The sequence below is a fragment of the Enhydra lutris genome, unplaced genomic scaffold, assembly GCF_002288905.1.
Source record: "Enhydra lutris kenyoni isolate GAN:26980312 unplaced genomic scaffold, ASM228890v2 scaffoldscaffold59, whole genome shotgun sequence".
NCBI lineage: Eukaryota > Metazoa > Chordata > Mammalia > Carnivora > Mustelidae > Enhydra > Enhydra lutris.
In genome coordinates this window covers 11,731,303-11,749,145 of record NW_019154143.1, presented here as the reverse complement: position 1 = coordinate 11,749,145, position 17,843 = coordinate 11,731,303, and the positions used below count along the sequence as shown (strand labels likewise).

Here is a 17,843-nt window from a genome sequence, read left to right as displayed (position 1 = left end):
CCTGCTTCCTCCCCCCTCTCTCTCTCTGCCTGCCTCTCTGCCTACTTGTGATGTCTCTCTCTCTCTGTCAAATAAATAAAATCTTAAAAAAAAAATTTAAAAAAAAATTTTTATTTATTTATTTGACAGAGAGAAAGAGAGAGATCACAAGTTGGCAGAGAGGCAGGCAAAGAGAGAAGGGGAAGCAGTCTCCTTGCTGAGCAGAGAGCCCCATGCGGGGCTTGATCCCAGGACCCTGAGATCATGACCTGAGCCAAAGGCAGAGGCTTAACCCACTGAGCCACCCAGGTGCCCCAGATTTATATGTTTTAAATGTCACCTCCTTATTCCTTAGGTCGCTCCTTTGAACAGGATCAACATTTTTCTTAGTAGTAAGGATATGAATGAATAATGTATAAATATTCTATATCACAGGAGCACACAATCCCCATCATTTCAGCCTCAAATGTTCAAAGCAGGCATTATAATGATCTGATGCAGGTAATGAATATATAAGTAACATAATAATGGAACATCTAAATTCAAGCAATGTAACTTCCTGGTGAACCTCCCAGTATAAATTTAGTACAGAATACACCATGAAGTTATTAATTAAAAGACTTAAACAAAGAAGAGGAGTCCTTAGAAGGAGATCTATGCTTTTATTTAAACACGTTTTTTCAGGAAATAAAAGGTTAGAAATAAGTGAGCTATACATTCAACTAAAGAACTCAGAAATGGGTAAACCCAGGAGAAGAATGAAAATAATAAATATAAGGGCAGAAATCAACAAAATACAGAAAACAAAAGAGAACATAAATAAAACTAAAGGCTCTCCTTTAAGGAAAGCATTAATATTTATCATTCATTATAGTGCCAGTTTGTCTTCATAGTCCTGCAATCAATCTCTCACATCTAGGTATTAACAAATAAAAAATGCAAATAATTCCATTTTAGCTGTTCCTTTTCTAAAAAAGGGTAAATTAACTTTGTTATTTTCCCCATAAAGGCCATAATACTGCCTAGAACAGAACCTTTAAAAAACTGGGGGCCAATCAGAGGATTACGGATATGTGACTTTAACAAATACTTTAAAATATAATTCTCAGCAGTTTTTAGTCTATACTTTTTATTATCTAATTCTTTTACTATTTAAGGTTATCTTCAATTCTAGCAAATGTGTTTATGATCAAATAACAGTAATTCTGAAGTAAAATAACATCTTAAATCAAATTTACAGTTTAAAAAACCCAACGTGATAGTTAAGAATTACCGAATAATTACTATGCTACAGAGATGTTCAATCAGTTCATTTCATTTTCATGTTAACTATGAAACATGTTGTTATCCTCATTAAACAGGTGAATAAAAGGGACAAAGTGCTTAACTGATTCTGCTAGTAGATGACAGAGCTAGAGCCCAAACTCTGTCTGATTCCCAGATCCATAATTCTTTACCACGTTGCTATAACAGCTACACACATTTGGTGTTAGGAGGAAACTACAAATAGCCAAACCACTTAATAGCCGCTAATGTAAAGAAGATTATTTAAGAAGCTCACCAACTGGTGGGTAGGATATCGGGGTGTCTACTGTAAACTTTTTTCAACATCTTTGCATATTTGAAACTTTTCGTAATAAACGTTGAAAAAAAGAAACTTCATCCACACACATTTAAGTGGTATTTTAAGAGATGACAGAGAAACTGTTAAGGTCTAAAAGTTGCATTTCTCACATGCAAAAGTAAATATGAGTTATTTCAATTCCACAGAAGTTATTTTATTTTTTTCTTTAAAGATTTTACTTATTTGACAGAGAAAGAGAGAGAAGGAGAGCACAAGGAGGCAGAGCGGCAGGCAGAGGGAGAGGGAGAAGTGGGCTCCCCAACAAGCAGGGCGCCCAATGTGGGACTCCATCCCAGGACCCCAGGATCATGACCCGAGCTGAAGGCAACACTTAACTGACTAAGCCACCAAGATGCCCCCCACCGAAGTTATTTTAATGTTTATAAGGAAATGGCAGCCACCAGGCTAGATCAGTTGGACTGATAATATGGGACTTAGAGTTAAAAGGTACTATAGGGCTTTCTTTTTACTAAACAGTATTTTTTTAGGGGCTCAAAGGAAATTGGTCAAAAACTTTAATTGTATAGATATTTTAAGAAGTAACAAGAATCAAATCACGTAGAGGTGGAAAATGGGTTTCCGGGGCGCCTGGGTGGCTCAGTGGTTTAGGCCTCTGCCTTCGGCTCAGGTCATGATCTCGGGGTCCTGGGATCGAGCCCCACATCGGGCTCTCTGCTCAGCGGGGAGCCTGCTTCTCCCTCTCTCTCTGCCTGCCTCTCTGCCTACTTGTGATCTGTCTCTCTCTGTGTCAAAGAAATAAATAAAAAATCTTTAAAAAAAAAAAAAGAAAAAGAAAAGAAAATGGGTTTCCTGTTCATTTCAGGGTCCCAGACAAGCGGATAAAGTAGTGGTCCAGTTTAGCTGGAACATAGATCGGTGCATCCACTGTGCAAAACAGTATGTAGGGTCCTCAAAAAACTGAATATAGAAATACAATCCACTAATTCCACTACTGGGTATGTATTCAAAGAAAACGAAAACAGTAATTTGAAAAGATATATGCACCCCAGTGTTTACTGCAGCATAATTTAAAACAGACAAGACAGGGAAGCAACCTAAATGTCCATCACTAGATAAATGGATAAAGAAGATGTGATGTATATAACACACACACACACACACACACAGGAATATCCCACATAATATATGTGATATATATATATGTATGTATATATACATATATATACACATACATACACACACAGAGTAGAATATTATGTGATACACACACACATGCACACGCACGCACAGTAGACTATTACTCAGCCCTAAAAAGAGAAAAAGATCTTGCCATTTGTGAAAACAGAGATGGGCATAGAGGGTATTATGCTAAGTAAAATAAGACAGACAAAAACAGATGTCATATGATTTCATTTAAACATGCAGAATCTAAAAAATAAAACAAGCAAGCAAGCAAGCAAACAAACAAAAAAACAGAAATAGACTCATTCAGAGAACAAACGGGTGGGTGCTAGAGTGGAGGGCATTAAAAGGAAAGGTCAAAATAGGTGAAGGGGATTAAAAGGTATAAACTTCCAGATATAAAATAAGTCAGTCATGGGGATGAAAAGTACAGCATAAAGAATATAGTCAATAATGTTGTATAACAACATTCTATGGTGACTACACTTACTGTGATGACCAATGAGTAATGTACAGAATCGTTGAATCACTATGTTGTACGCTAATCTAACATAGTATGTCAACTGTACTTCAATAAAAATTTTTTTAAAAATATATATTATCGGGGCACCTGGGTGGCTCAGTGGGTTAAAGCCTCTGCCTTTGGCTTGGGTCATGATCCCAGGGTCCTGGGATCAAGCCACGCATCAGGCTCTCTGCTCAGTGGGAAGCCTGTTTCCTGTCTCCTCTCTCTGCCTGCTTCTCTGCCGACTTGTCATCTCTGTCTGTCAAATAAATAAATAAAATCTTAAAAAAAAAAAACATATATATATACATATATACACACACATATATTATCCCACTATTTTCTGGCCTCCAGGGTTTCTGATGAGAAGTACTGTTTAATTCTATTTAAAAATCACTTATATTGGGACGCCTGGGTGGCTCAGTTGGTTAAGCAGCTGCCTTCGGCTCAGGTCATGGTCCCAGCATCCTGGGATCGAGTCCCACATCAGGCTCCTTGCTCGGCAGGGAGCCTGCTTCTCCCTCTGCCTCTGCCTGCCTCTCTGTCTGCCTGTGCTCGATCACTCTCTCTCCCTCTGTCTCTGACAAATAAATAAAATCTTTAAAAAAAAAAATCACTTATATGACTTGGAAAAAAAGAAAGTGGTGCAGTTTAGATTAACAGCTTTCATAAGATGAAAGCCTCCACATCAAAGTCAGAAGGAAAAAAAGAGAGAGGAATGCTGGAAGTAATGGAAACTGCTATGTTATCACTAAAGGTTTGCCATTTAATAAGAACAAAAAGGAGCTAAGCACCAACATCCAGAAAAGAGAGTCAAATACTAATGAGGTAGTTGGCTGCCAGAAGAGTAATTTTCACCTAAATCTAAAGAAGACCCAAACCAAAATCAAACAAACACCTTATTTAATGAGGACCCAGGATTCTGGCAAAGTGAGCTCACCTGAACCTGGAAATTAAAGCAGGAATGTTAAATAAGAACAATAACCAAGTTTGTGGCATGTTAAAACCAATTACTTAAAAAGGCATTGTGTAGGGGGCGCCTGGGTGGCTCAGTGGGTTAAAGCCTCTGCCTTCGGCTCTGGTCATGATTTCAGGGTCCTGGAATCAAGCCCCGCATGGGGCTCTCTGCTCAGCAGGAAGCATGCCTCCCCACCACCCTCTGACTGCCTCTCTGCCTACTTGTGACCTCTCTCTCTGTCAAATAAATAAAATCTTTAAAAAAAAAACATCATGTAAGGTAGAAGAACAAAAGCTCTAGAGCCAGAAAGATATGCACTCAGATTCTGCTTCCCAGTCATATATTACCTATACTGACTTGAACCAATTATCTTTCCCCTTAATACTCAGTTTCCTTATCTGCAGATAGGATCAATCAATCTACCATCACAAAGTTGTTTAAGGATTAAGTGAGATAAAGTTAGTTAATTACTTAGCACTGTTCATAATGGATAGCCCTCAACTGAAGTTTCCTCTTCTCTTGTGATTTACCTGAAATATGTGCGTTTTAATAGAATGGGTATGGAAGATGACAGATACTTTCACAGAAACTGGGAAACGTTACAAATCCCAAAACCATGGACTTCAAAGGGGAAATTTCTTTTATTCTTCCTTCAGAGAATAACAATGAAAAATTATTTCAAATAAGTAAATGCAGAAAAGAAACTGTGGTAGACCAAATCTGGAGTCTGTTCCTGAGGCTTTTCTCCTTTATCCTATCACTAAGCAATACTTAGCAACAGTCTGTGTGAAAGCCTCCTATATTTCCAAATTCTCCTCAACCCAACAAGAAAACACAAGATGAAGCATAATACCTAGGGTTCATAGTAATTATGGTGACGATGATATTCATGATGATCCAAAGTAATTAAGAAAAAAATATCAGTAATTGTCTAGTTAGTAAGAGAGGAAAGCATGCCACAAATTTTATTTACAAAGCGATCCTTTGGAAATATTTATAATAAAATTAGTTTCTGATAATAAAATATCTATTGATGCTAAATTTCCTGCCCAGTGCCAGATAGAGTAGGCATTGCTGTATATTAATCTCGGGAAATGAAGAGTTTTTTTTTTTTTTTTTAAGATTTTTATCTATTTGACAGAGAGAGACGGTGAGAGCAGGAACACAAGCAGGGGAGTGGGAGAGGGAGAAGCAGGCTTCCCGCCGAGCAGGGCGCCCCATGTGGGACTCTATGCCAGGACTCCAGGATCATGACCCAAGCCAAAAGCAGACGTTTAAGGATTGAGCCACCCAGGCGCCCCTTGGGAAATGAAGAATTTTCAAATATATCCTTGAGCTTGTGTGGTTGACATCATGAAAGAAAACTATATTACTCTTCAAACATCCTTTATGCCATAAGCTGAGACAGACTATTACGGGAATAAAACAATATTGTGTGTTAGGTTGCCATATTCTTTTCTGAGGTTACATTTTTTAAAATTATTTTTTATATTTCATTTGCTATCTTGGTTAACTCACTAAGCTAAAATTCATTTCCTTTCATTTCCTTTCAATTTATCCTCTTGACTTAGGCTCTCCAGTATAAGCTGGAGAAACTAGAAACTCAATAGAAACAAATCTCAGGGGCGCCTCGGTGGCTCAGTGGGTTAAGCCTCTGCCTTCAGCTCAGGTCATGATCTCAGGGTCCTGGGATCGAGTCCCGCATCGGGCTCTCTGCTCAGCGGAGAACCTGCTTCCTCCTCTATCTCTCTCTCTGCCTGCCTCTCTGCCTGCTTGTGATCTCTCTCTGTGAAATAAATAAATAGAATCTTTTAAAAAAAAAAAATCTCAGCAAATAAAATACACAGAATTTGAAAGCTAGAAAGTAATCTTCTAGAGGTCATGACATCATAACAAAAGTTGAAAAGTTGGGGCCCCTGAGTAGCTCAGTGGGTTAAACCTCTGCCTTCGGCTCAGGTCATGGTCTCAGGGTCCTGGGATCCAGCCCCACATTGGGCTCTCTGCTCAGCGGGGAGCCTGCTTCCCCCTCTCTCTCTGCCTGCTGCTCTGCCTACTTGTGATCTCCCTGTCAAATAAATAAATAAAATCTTAAAAAAAAAAGTTGAAAAAGTTTTGTTGGATGAATCTAGAGTGAACTGGGTAAAATTACCTACAACCCAGTAATATTCAAAAAATCCCACTTGGTCTGTTAAAGTTCCCAATATGCCAAATTACTTGCTATCATATTACCTATGATATGAGGTACCAGAGCTCTAGGTTTTGGGGAGTGTTGCTGGAGTTATTTATTTTTTTTAAACATGCGAAAATTAGGCTTTGGTCTAAGTATCCAGCTAAAGCATGTTTCTCCATTTTGCCTTGGCCTGCTTCAAGTCATTTCTGGATCCCTGAATATGACAAGACTAGAAATTACATGATCTTTAGGTTAGTTACTATTATATCTAATCAGCGTAATCGGTCATATATACTAAAAAAACCACGTCATCTGGATTTACTATTATTATCTGAATATCCATTTACCAGGTTAAGACAGTATTTTAGGTATAGCTTACAACAAGAATCTCCTTGTGTGCTTTATATACTGAAATTTTATCAATTCGATGAAGTACAAATGAACATTAATGTAAGAGAAAAATGTGCAATTAATGATTATGAAAACCATTTTATGTACCAAAGAAACTAACAATCTTCAAATAGCCAAGTAGAAAACAAGAGTAATAATATTGAGAGAGTAATTATGCTATTGATTTTAATAATAATATTCTTCACTGTTTGAGCTGACAAATGATTATAAAAATTTAAATGGAAAATACAAAACAGGGGCGCCTGAATGGCTGAGATGGTTAAGCGTCTGCCTTCAGCTCAGGTCATGATTCCAAGGTCCTGGGATCGAGCTCTGCATAGGGCTCCCAGCTTGGAGGGCAGCCTCCTTCTCCCTCTCCTTCTACTGCTCACCCTGCTTGTGCTCTCTCACTCTCTCTGTCAAATATATATATAAAATCTTTTTTTTTTTTAAGATTTTATTTATTTATTTATTTGACAGACAGAGATCACAAGTAGGCAGAGAGGCAGGCAGAGAGAGAGGGGGAAGCAGGCTCCCTGCTGAGCAGAGAGCCCGATGTGGGGCTCGATCCCAGGACCCTGAGATCATGACTTGAGCTGAAGGCACAGGCTTTAACCCACTGAGCCACCCAGGCGCCCCATATATAAAATCTTTAAAAAAAGACAAAGAAAAATACAAAACAGAATAATAGAAATTATGTCATGGTTCTAACTTTATTCATTTATTTGGTATTCTAACATTCATAACATTAAACAGAATAACTTCTAAAGAATATTTTTAATTATTTAATCCCATGAATCTTTCAAGAAAAAATCCTATTTGAGAATTCACACCTTTTGTGGATGGATGAATTAAAAACAGAATGTTAATTCTGCTATCTCAAAATTTCATGAGAAAAAAACTCTAAAATTATGTGAAACATAATCACCTTTTCTCCAGATATTTAAAAAAAAATTATAAAGGAAAAAGTTCTCCCAACTATCTTGTGTTCCAGTAATCTCAATTGAAAGTGACCCTCTAGGGGCATCTGAGTGGTTCAGTGAGTTAAAGCCTCTGCCTTCCACTAAGGTCATGATCCCAGGGTCCTGGAATCGAGCCCCACGTTGGTCTCTTTGCTCAGCGGGGAGCCTGCTTCCCTTCCCCTCTCTCTGCCTGCCTTTCTGCCTACTTGTGATCTCTGTCTGTCAAATAAATAAATTTAAAAATCTTAAAAAAAAAAAAAAGAAAAAGAAAGTGACCCTCTATTCACTACCTATAATGTGCATTACAGTAGCTTTTCACACTTGGATATCTGTAATTTTTTTAAAAAATGTATATTTGGTACAATATGTATATACAGCCAAAACATGTAGGTATTTCTTACACAAATGCATTATTCACTTCCATTTTTGCTTACCTAAAATATAATTTTAAAATAGACTCCTACGTATGCCAAGGATGTAGAAAAGAAATCAACCCACAAGATCCTTTATGGGCCAAAGAGTAGCCTTTGTAAAAAATTCAAACCCCACACACAAGAACCAGCCATCTAGTACTTTATAGTCAAGTGCCAGTCATCAAGAAAATCCAAGCAAAAGAGGGTGTTGGCTCTTCTGATCTCTATGCATTTTTAATAAACTCTCTTAATAGGTTAAAACCTGTACACAATAGAATTCTTGTTTTCTTTAGCTAAAAATGTGCAGACGTAGGTAGATTTAACTGATCTCATACTCTTTTAAAAATATGTGATAATTAATATTCACTCAATTTTTAATGTTTTAGGATTTAGAAAAACTGTCATATAAGATGAATTTATAACAAAGTAGGTCGAAATTGCCTGGGATCAAGTAATATCTAAAAGGAAAAAAAACCCAAACCCCTTTATGGATCCAATATCCCGATCCAGAATCTGGTGTAAGTTTTTTTTTTTTTTTTTAAATCCTAGTTTCTTTATTACGGAAAATCATCAACTGGGTGTTGGGACTAGTGTCAGATTTAGTACCATCAAGAGGCAACAGTGGCAAGGGAAAGAGTACGAAATCAAATTCTACAAGACACAGACTGTCATAAATAGTTATTTACCCTCTAAATCTGTTTCCTAAACTATAAAATGAAGATATTGCTATCTGTTCTGTCTACATGAATCATATGAATTAAAGTATGTGAATTATAGAGGTACCTGGGTGGCTGAGTCAATTAGGCATCTGCCTTTGGCTCAGGTCATGGTCTCAGGGTCCTGGGATTGAGCCCCCCATATGGCTCCCTGCTTCTCCCTCTGCCCCTCCCCCAACTCGTGCTTTTTCTCTCTCTCTCTCTCAAATAAATAAATAAAATCTTAAAAAAATAAAGTGTGTGAACTGTAAATAATATATGTAAAATATTGAGTATCACAAGTTCTAAACCTAGAACAAGTTCTAAACCTAGTTTTCTATCACTTTCATAAATAGATTGTTAATATTACCTGGTTTTATAATTTTAATGAATTAACTTGGGATTCCCTTTAAACACTCCTTGGGACTTGCTTTGGATATTTGCCACTCAAAAATGTGGGTATGATTTATAAAAGCTGACATATTATAAGAGTTCATTTGAAGTAGTAATATTAAGCCATTAACTCACATTAAAAACAAAGCAAAGCATGGGGTGCCTGGGTGGCTTAATCAGTTAAGTGTTATGACCCCATCTCAGCTCAGGTCTTGGTCTCAGGGTTGTGAGTTCAAGCCCTGAATTGGGCTCTTAGCCTACTCAAAAAAAAAAAAAAAAAAAGAGAGAGAGAGAGAGAAAAGAAATGAAATAAAAAGCTATTTTACATTAGAGAAAGGTTGTTCTTTGCCAAGAGTAATAATAATCTGCTGAAACTGCTTTTGCAAAGGTCATCCAATGACTGCTATCTGGGTTGGTACATGGGGTCAGCAGTTAAGCAACACCTCCCAGGACCCAAACACCTCAAAAAAGATACTAGAAATAGTATCTCCTCAGAACAGTATCACCTCAGAAAGTTCAACCATAAAATCAAGATAAGGTGAACCAAAACAGAGATGAGGAAGTCAGATACACAGGACCAAGTAAAAGATGACTAACTAAATTTAAGATATTAACATGCAATGAAAAGAAATGTACCTATCAGAAAGGAGGGCTGGTTAGCAACAGAAATGATGAAAAAGGAAACACAGAGAGAGAGACAAATGTGGCCAGTGCTGATGTAAACAGTGCCCAGGGGAGAAGATATCCTTTAAGGGTGACAGATGCAAGTAAGTGCTTGGCAGGTACATTATGAAGATGGAAATATCACTCTATCTGAGCCCAAAGCCATTTAAACTTCTAGTCTTTTACAATCAACTCCCTCATTCTAATCCCATGCTCCTGTTCATTAGGCAATATTTGGTAATTTGGTTTTCCATATAGCATTCTACATGGAAAGAATACCTCCGTGATGCAAATATCTAATCCTCATTTTACATTACTGAATTGGTATTCTGATACACACAAACAAATATACACATTCTCTTGTGATAGGGATTTCTATCCTTGAATAAAAATGCAGGCTCTAGAATCAGATTACTTGAGTTCCCAATGATGTACTCTGCAACCTTGGGAAATTCATCAATCTCTTAGTGTCTATTTCCTCATTTGTAAAATGAGGGCTCCTGTGTAGGGCTGTCATGAAGATTAAATGCAATAATTCATTGTAAAGCACTTAAAACAGAACCTGGCATATAGCAAGCACCATGTAAATGTTAGCCACGTTTATTACTTTTTAGGATGAATTAACATCTCCAAGTCTGATCAGCTGAGACTGATGTGTTTCTGAATCTGAAAAACTGAAACAAGGCCACTGGGGGCGTCGATGCACAAAAGAATACTGGAGGGGCGCCTGGGTGGCTCAGTGGGTTGGGCCGCTGCCTTCGGCTCAGGTCATGATCCCAGGTCCTGGGTTCGAGCCCCACATCGGGCTTTCTGCTCAGCGGGGAGCCTGCTTCCTCCTCTCTCTCTGCCTGCCTCTCTGCTTACTTGTGATTTCTGTCAAATAAATAAATAAAATCTTTAAAAAAAAAAAAATACTGGAATAGCCCTAGACTGACTTGAGGCTTGATCTGGTAAATTCAAAGCCACCCATTTCTGTGAGATTTTTTTCAGAAACCAGATCACCCGTCTGTACAGGTGAAAACTTCATTCATATAACAAAGGGTCACAAACTCAAATGCCTACATGATCAGGCAAGTCACCTAATGAGCAGACCTCGGGTGCTGAGTTTGCAAGGAAAAGTATCCCTGAAAAGACAGTGGAGGATGAAGAACACAAATCACATCTAATGGCATTTAAACACAAATATTTTTAAACATCCTGTTAGGCAAACTACAATGTGGACAGATTTTAGGTGTGAAGGCCAGATGCTTGCAAGCCCTGAAGCACTCTTTCATTCATCCTTTTAAAGGTCCAAACTTAGGATATCCTGTGGCCAATTTCTAACCCTTACCTTTATCTGCTTTGTGATCATCCCTTCTTTGAAACTTTCTCCTCCCTTGGCTTCCAGAAAACTTGTCTTCCTTATTGTCTACCACATATCTCGTCATTTTGACTGACATCTTTGGTAAAAACTCTTCGACTTTATCTCCAGTTCTATCAACTCTAAGAAATATCTCATGAATTTTGCCTTTTGTCTGCTTTCTCATTGACAATGCTTTTGATCAGGTCCTCGTTACCCAATTTCTAGACTTTTACAGTAGCTTTGACTCATTCCTTTCTTTCATATACCGCATCCATTGGCAAATCTTATTGGTTCTATCTCTGAACCATATCCAAAATCCAACCATCTTCTCCTCACTGGCCTAAAACCATTATTATTCCTCACTTACATTACCATAAGCAACTTCTTTTTTACCATTCCTTTACCACAGCCTGACTCTGCTCCTCCTCTGTTCAAATTCTCCTGTGGCTCCTTTATCACTCAGAGTGAAACCCAAGTTCTTTATAGATTTTATTTATTTTTATTTATTTGACACAGAGAGATCACAAGTAGGCAGAGAGGCAGGCAGAGAGAGAGGGGGAAGAAGGCTCCCCGCTGAGCAGAGAGCCCGACTCGGGGCTCGATCCCAGAACTCTGGGATCGTGACCTGAGCTGAAGGCAGAGGCTTTAACCCACTGAGCCACCCAGGTGCCCTGAAACCCAAGGTTTTTAAAGTGGCTTTACAAGGCCCTACACAATTGCCCCTGTTGCCCATCTTATTTCATCTCTTACTTCTCTCCCCCTTGCTCACTGTTTTCTCTAGCCACACTGCTCCCTTGTTCTTTTTCTTTTTTTAGATTATTTATTTATTTGACAGACAGAGATCACAAGCAGGCAGAGAGGCAGGCAGAGAGAGAGGAAAGGAAGCAGGCTCCCTGCTGAGCAGAGAGCCCGACGTGGGGCTTGATCCCAGGATCCCCGGATCATGACCTGAGTCGAAGGCAGAGGCTTTAACCCACTGAGCCACCCAGGCGCCCCCTTGTTCTTTCTTTAATTACACTAGGCTCATTCCAGGTTCTAGGCTTTTTTCACCTTCTGTTCCCTTTATCTAAAATGCTTTTCCCCCAGACATACTAGGCCTGGATTCCTCTCTTACTCCAGGGCTTTACTCAAATGTTACTTTTTCAGCTGAATGTTTCTCTAAACACCTATTTAAAATGGGAATGCCCTCCCTACATCCAAAGGGTACCCCACCTCCCTTTCTACCTTATCAGCATTGACCACATTTGTTTTTCATATTTATCGCCTCTTTCTCCAAAGAACATGTAAGCTCCATTAGGCAAAGGATTTTTTCTTTACTGATGTCTTCCCCAAGTCCAAAACAATATATACTGAATATTAGGTACTTAAGATTTAATGGAAAGTATTGAAAGTTCCCTAAATTGTCTTCCTTCTACTAATCTTCCCTTTCTGTAGTCTGCCTCCTCCTAGCCCTGAGGTATCATGCCAGAAAATGGCATGATCATGTGAGTCTGAGCCCCACGTTGGTATAGAGATTACTTAAGTAAATAAATAAATAAACTTTAAAAAAACTTTCAGGAGATCTTTACATCACTCAGGGTCAGATCCCTAATTCACTGAAGACTTTTCCTCATTCCCCAAAATGTTGTACACGCTTCACATATTAACATTTTTATCATCTCTGAAGCTATCATGCCAGTTCACTTCTTCACACTTTTCGTATATTTGACTCTGTGCGGCCAAATTTTAGTCATCTTCCAGATGTAACTAATTCCATGATGCCTCCCTGAAGCCCCCACCTATGCCACCACAGCACTCAATTTATATCATCTTCTCCTCATTGGCCTAAAACCATCATCACCTGTCACTTATATTACCATAAGCAACTTTTTTTTTTTTTTTTTTTACCATTCCTTTACCACAGCATGACCCTGCTCCTCTTCTGTTCAAATCCTCCTGTGGCTCCTTTACTATTACAGGACTTTACTATTACAGGACTAGTGCTATAACTATGTATTTACCAATCTGTTTCCCCTACTACATTATAAGATCCCAGAGAGCAAGTTTGGTGATACTGTATTCAGATTTGCTTCCCCAGTGCTTAACACTATATACTTGGCATAGAAAGCTGTTGAATGAAAATTTAAAAGTAAATGAAATCGTTTATGAAGGGCTAGGAAAGGAAAAATAGAATCTAAGAGTCGAAGTGCTTTCCAAAGTCAAACCTGAACGTGATGTATAGTTTGAGTTTTTTACATTTGCTGAAGAAAAGCTCATTTTAATAGTTTTAACAATAAATTAGTAGGCTCAGGAATAAGTGATAAACTAATGATAGAATTTAAGTTTTCCAAGATGAAACAGTTCTGAAGCTTGGTTGTACAACAATGTGAAGGTACTTAACACTACTGAACTATCCACTTACAAATGGTTAAGATGTAAACTTTACACGTGTATTTTACAATTAAAAATAAATTAATTAGTAGACCAGTGAGGGGGGGGCATTTGCTCAAGTATACATAGGTATTTTATAGAACATTAAGTGAACTCTAACGTGAAATAAGGCTTTGCAATTTTTTAATTAAAATTACTGACTTATTAAAGTAGGAAGGAAGATTCAATATCACCTAGTTCAACAACCTTATTTCACAAATAAGAAAAATAATCATGGAAAATAGAAAAATATTAACTAAGAAAAAAAAAACAGGATCAAAACCCAGGTTTTACTGAGAATGGAGGGCTCTCTTAATTGTACACATTACAATCCCCAACAATTTAGAAAGTAAAGTCTATGGGCACCTGGGTGGCTCAGTTGGTTAGGCAACTGCCTTCAGCTCAGGTCATGATCCTGGAGTCCTGGGATCAAGTCCCACATCAGGTTCTCTGCCCAGCAGGGAATCTGCTTCTCCCTCTGACCCTCCCCTTCTTATGTTCTCTCTCTCTCAAATAATAAAATAAAATCTTAAAAAAAAAAAAGAAAGAAAGAAAGTAAAGGCTAGAACTTCTTTTATTCCATCCCCATGCAAAGATAATGAAGAGTGAAAATAATACTGCAGGCAGGAGTTTGCATACCTAGGCTCTATCTAGCCCCTATCTATGGGATCTCATAGATAGGTTACTGAGCATTGTAATACATACTGCCTCATGGGACTAATGTGAGAATCAAATGAAAACCCTGTTACACATGGAAAGTATAATCATCAGCTCTATCACCAATCCCTTCAGATTCTCCAGTGTAGTCTCTTAGCAATGTTTTAATCATTATGTGTCAGGGGAGACAGAGCAGGGAGGAAATATAACCTACTACAATTCTGACTAGTTGGGAGTTTGGTTCTTATTTTACATGAGGAAGGAAAGTGGGGGAGAGGAGGGAAAGAAGGTAGGAAAGTTGTTCATAATGGGCAAAGAATAACCTCTTCCCAAAGGAAGGTTACACAAAGCCTTATTAATTAAGGACTCTCAAAATCATAAGCTCTTCTATTACTCATGCTGAAATTAACATTCTTCCCAGTTCAGATCCTGTAAAACTTTTTACTTTTAGCATATTTCAGAAAATTATGTAGTAGTTTTATAGGTATATATTTATCTTTCCTACTCTACTGTACATGTGTCCAAACAGGGACTCATAGTATTTAGCCTTTAAAAGTTATTTGTGTTTTTATTTTAACTGGGTCAACATCCAGTGAAATATAAAGCTAGATGGCTGAAGTTGTGCCTAGAGAACTGGAAGAAAGGGAAGAACTGAATGAAAAGACAAAATTAGGGGAGCCTGGGTGGCTCAGTGGGTTAAAGCCTCTGCCTTCGGCTCAGGTCATGATCCCAGGGTCCTGGGATCGAGCCCCGCATCGGGCTCTCTGCTCAGCGGGGAGCCTGCTTCCTCCTCTCTCTCTGCCTGTCTCTCTACCTACTTGTGATCTCTATCTGTCAAATGAATAAATTAAAAAAAAATTAAAAAAAAATAAAAGACAAAATTATCTCCCTTTGGCTTCCCCCAACTCCACCTCTATTCTTGATTTCTCAGATCCTATGCAGAAGTTCTCTCTACTAATATTCTATATATCCACAAATTTATTTATGCATATTGTTACATTAGTGACACATATAAATATACCGTGTTTCACTCACTATGTGAAACACCAAATCGGTATTTTTTATTTATTTTATTTATTTATTTTTGAAGATTTTATTTATTTATTTGACAGACAAGTAGGCAGAGAGGCAGACAGAGAGAGAGGAGGAAGCAGGCTCCCCGCCGAGCAGAAAGCCCCATGTGGGGCTCGATCCCAGGACCCTGGGATCATGACCTGAGCCGAAGGCAGAGACTTTAACCCACTGAGCCACCCAGGCGCCCCAAATCGGTATTTTTTAAATAAGCAACCTCATTTAGCAAACAAATCTTGTGCAAAACGTTCACCATATAAACCATGTCCAAGAAAACTACCATTTCTTAAAAGAAAAAAAATTGCACCTTCTGTGAATTTCCATTTCCATTTAAAGTCTCATTCTGAGGTAAATTATAATAACAATATTTTAATTTGTATAAAGCAGTTGTAAGTAAAAATCATATATTCAACTTTTATCCTTGTACTCACGATATGCCTTAACTTTCAAAAACGTTAGAAAAAGGATATCCTTGAAACAATGTCTAGCACCAAATACCAGAATTCATATATCTTCTCCAATAATTCACAGAAACTTGTATTACAGTATAGAACAGCTATCATATGGAAGCACCGAATATTTCGGAATTTCACAGACTAGTCCATTTTTCCCCACATTTCTTAAGAATCACCTGGGCAGGCTATTAAAAACAGATTACCACAGTCCTTCCCTAGAGATTCTGATTCAGTTGCTCTGGGCAAGACAAAAATCTTCATTCCTTAAAGTGATTTTGAGGATCAGCTAAGATTGTAAAACATTAATCCAGTAGAGTGGTTCTCAATTTGGCACATAATAGAATTACCTGAGGAGCTTTAAAAAATCGTCAAACCCAGGCTGAAGCTCTGACCAATAGAAATGAAATAAACACTTTTTAAAAAGCTTCCCACAGGAGGCTGAAAAACACTGACCTTGTAAGAACCCTCTTATCAATAAAGAAACTAGGCTTGCTCAAGTTCCCAAAGTTCAGGGGAGCTAGACCATTTCCTGACTCCCGATTCACTTTGTTTTTTGATGTAATTGTTTGTTTTCCACACAGGTTGACAGAAGAAAATGTGAAAAAGTTAAACTGTCTCTTCTTGCCTCAAAATAATACTGTCATTTAACAACTGAATAAGTTAAAATGAAGCTTACCTTTTTATTTCAGTAATCACTAGAACACATTATTTTCTTAGTCCTAATGTAAAACAAAAAAAGACTAAATATCACTATTATTTAATCTTCAGTTCTTAGTACTAAGCTGTTAATAAATCTTACAAAAACTTCTTCAAACTCTTTTTAACTTCTAATTCTATATTTCAAAATTCCAAATTCTTTTTAAAGTCTGGTATCACAGTTCCTTACTGGCAAAGTTATTTCAATACTTGAATTTATTGACAAGGTTTCTTCATTATATAGAATACATAGTTCTATATATTGAAGCTGCTTTATGAACAGAGAACACATTTCCTTCTTCCATACAAAATAATGAACTTTAGAGTTTGTCCACAGATATTCTGAGTGGGAAATTCAGAATGGAAAATTTCTCAAAATATTAGTTAAGCCATTCCAAGAATTCTGTCATTTTAATGACAAAATAATGTAAAATAATCATGAAAAATATCTCAAGTGCAAGCTTACATTGCCATAATTTTTAAGTGTTTCTTACTTTCTAAAAATTACTGTTTGTTTAATTGACTTGTCTTCTGGAGCTCTACTTTCATCACTAAGATATCAAAGTTTTTGAAATATTTTTACCACTCTAAAGGTTGCCAAACGTTTAGATATTTCAAATTTCAGTGATTGTCATTTCTGCTTGTGGGGTTTAAAAAAAAAAGCGTGTGGACTGCTTCACAAAAAGCTTATTACCACATTACTCCACAGGTAAAATTTAGGCAATCTGCATCTAGTTTAGACTAGAGTACAATGTATACTTTTGATTACTTCTATTTACAAAGGAGTAATTGCCAGGTTCCATATTTTAAAATATTCTAAATAAGAATTAGATGCAACAGATTTTATTGCAGTAATTTAATGAACTAAAACTCTCTTTGTTTTTACAAGGTAGGTAGCAGAGTAAATTAAAAACCTAACCAAAACCTAAGTATGCTATTTGCGCTTTTTAAAATATGAAAATACCCCCCAAAGTACTAAAAGGAAACAAGAATGCGCCCTTAAAGCAAAAATAAAATATCAGAATCTCCATTAAATGTTCAAATTATACACAGTACTTAGAAAATGCAGTTAGAGGGGATAATCCGGGGAGTTTTTACTTTAGAAGAAAGCTGTGCTACACTAAGGTCTAAGAAGCCTCCGTATTTTGTGTTAACATTTTTAACTTGAAACTCAAATTCTGAGGAGTAAGACTATAAATACATGGCCTTTGGGGGTTGTTTAAATTTTTCCTTAAAAAAAAAAAAAAGTTTATTTTTAGGAGTGTGCTAGGGCAGCAAAGAGAACACCCGCTATTACAAATTCCTGGCTGGTCCCATC

General features: G+C 37.4%; 1 protein-coding gene across 2 annotated transcripts in view; it reads right to left on the bottom strand.

Moving 5' to 3' along the window:
- The window catches only part of LOC111158478 (zinc finger CCCH-type containing 6), a 60,024-nt gene that overhangs the window by 41,405 nt on the left and 776 nt on the right, over positions 1-17,843 (bottom strand). The window lies entirely within an intron of this gene.